Raw genomic sequence first — 2809 nt, forward strand, 5'->3', positions numbered from 1 at the left:
GAGACTAAGGCCAGTGGATTAATTAATCAGAAAGAGAAATTTCAAAACAGCCCAATAGCCAGGCTGTGGCATGGATATGCTGGTTTTTGGACAGGTTTATAATAAAAATAAGGAATAATAGACAAAGCAGAAAATTTTGAAAATCCGAAATTTTGACCTAGAAAGAATAGTGTATAAAGTTAGGGGACAAAGGAGGCATGTCTGCTAAAGAGATTAACATTACTAAAAAGAAACCAAGTATTTTGTAAAGGACAAGAAGTTGCCATAGAGGCATCTCAAAAATCAGCAAGAACTCACCCATCATAGACTAAAGAGTACAAAAGTGTCAGATTTTCATTTAAGAACAGAGTTCCTTTGGATTCGTTTCATAGTGCTCAGCCATCCAGGCACTTAGAGGCCAGAGCTGCCATGGACAAAGGGGGCTTGGCTACTGCTTCTGTTGACAGTACGCCTTATTATTATTCATGTGATGGATGTTTCATTGGCATACAGAATTTAATGTAGAGAGAGAGAGAGAGCCTTCCACCCAGATTTTGAGGGAAGGTCTAAGAGGTTCATCAAGAGACCTAGAGAAGGCAATGCATGATCCTGTTGGAATAAACTTGAGATGATCTGGAAACATTAATGAGTCAGGGATATGAAATATCAGCCACGGTAACCTATAGACCATGAGAAGAGCCAACCCAAGAACAAGGGTATGGGGGCATCAACAAGCAAGGCTATAGGAGTGGGGCCACTCATACACTTTGGGACTCACCTTTTACTATCACGTGGCACAACTGCTAGACATGGAGTTACAAGATTTAATGTTTTCTCTGATGGTTTTTAATCTTGTTTTTGTCTGATTCTCTTTTATCTTCCTAATCCTCCCTTTTAGAATAGTAATGTTTACCCTGTAGCATTATTCCTTGTGATTATGTAATTTGTTTTCTTTAACAGAAGTTTCCTAGAAGTTTGCCTTGCATCTGAGGAGAAACTTGGACTTAGACTTTAGAAATAGCTGAAACTTGGGGAATTTGGGGAATGGAAAGTTGTGTTGCAAGTTGTATAAATTTGGTATTGATTATACCAGGAGATTAAGTATAGTTTAAGGAGATATATCTAGATGTGAAGTTGACAAGTTGACTGTGCCCATTAATCCTGATATCTCAATGTCATTAAATTAATCTGATTAATTAGATTAGTAGAGCACTCTCCTTGTTTTTTGAGTGGGTCATGAATGCACAGCCTTGAGTACCATACTGGGTCCCTTCCTGTTCTTTGCTGGTGCTGTTCCCTTGCTCTGCTCCTCAGACAACATGAGCTAAGCAAATTTTTATCTGTCCTGTCCACAGCCATCACATTTCTGTCTTGGAGCCAGATGGCTATGGACCAAATTCTGTGAGCTATGAGCTAAATTACAATGTCCCCCTTAAGTTGTAATGTTGCATATTGTCTCCAGCAATGTGAAAGGTGACTAGGTAATAGCCTTTCTTTGGTTCCTAACACAGATTTTTTTTCACTTCTTTGCACTCCATCCAAATGTTCACTCTACCTAAATGTCAATTTGTTTGATTATTTAAAGAATCAACTTTTTAAAAAAATATTTATTTAGTTTCATATTTTAGGACATGGTATACAGGGTGTACAGGGTCTCACTACATAGATCGGACTTGTAGTGATCCTCCTGTTTACAGCCTCCCAAGTGCTGGCATTACAGATGTGTGCCACCACACCCAGTCTCAATCACTGTCTCAGTGCATCCTGGGGATAGAACTCTAGGCCCTTGTGTCTGCCTAAGCAGGCACTTTAATCCACTGAGCTAGTTGGCTGGCCCTAAGAATCAACTTTTAATTTCACTACTTTTCTTGTTTTTCTATCAGCCTTACTTCTACTTGGTTTGAGGTCACTATTTTCCAGATTTCCAAGACAGAGACCCTGGTGACACCCCTTACTATTTATTTCTCTCCTATGGGTATAGTTAATAAATCATCTATTCTTACTGCTTTTTTTGTTGTTATTGTTACTGGGGATTGAACTCAGGACCCTGCGCTTACCAGGTAAGCACTTATTCTACTGAGCTCTCTCCCTTGTCCCTCCTTATTACTTTTTAATCTTTCCCCTTACACTACTCACCCCTACATTTCTTGGTGTGCATGTTGTCCTGTTTTTATCTATGCCAAGAATATTCTAGCCTAGATTCTTCATCATCTCTTTTCTTGACGATTGCAGCTATCAGCGCTCACCCACTAGTCTGCATTCCAGTTCAAACCTTCACATTGCCAACAAAATACTTTTATATTCACTTGATCATATAATTTTCCTGCTCGAAGTCTTACTACTCCCAGATTTTCATGATATGCATGTCTTGAATATAAGGCTACTGCCCCTAACCTGCCTCATATCTTAACTTTCTCCCCACATCTTCCCCACTTCAGTTAGAAAATGCATGTTATTCAACATGCCTCCTGTCCCTTATGCATCCTTGATTGCCTTCTGAACTTGGCATCCTTCCAGATAACCACTTTCAAGTCAGCTTCCCACTGCCCTCACTGCAAAGTGTTCCCTGTTCTCTCAGGAAATCCCGATGCTTCTCTTATGCTCAAAATATAGTATGTCTATATATTCAATCAAGCAATTATTTCATTATATTATTCTATTTTATTCTTTTTATTTTAAAGAGAATTTTTTAAAAAAAAACATTAATTATGATACAGACTTTCAAAACAAGATGATAGGAAATCAATAATGGTTGTTATACTGCATACCGTTATCTTCAAAATAGTTGGTCAGATTACCAGATATAGACATAAAAAATTGACTTAGAGTC

The sequence above is a fragment of the Octodon degus genome, unplaced genomic scaffold (assembly GCF_000260255.1).
Source record: "Octodon degus isolate 3935 unplaced genomic scaffold, OctDeg1.0 scaffold00049, whole genome shotgun sequence".
Taxonomy (NCBI): domain Eukaryota; kingdom Metazoa; phylum Chordata; class Mammalia; order Rodentia; family Octodontidae; genus Octodon; species Octodon degus.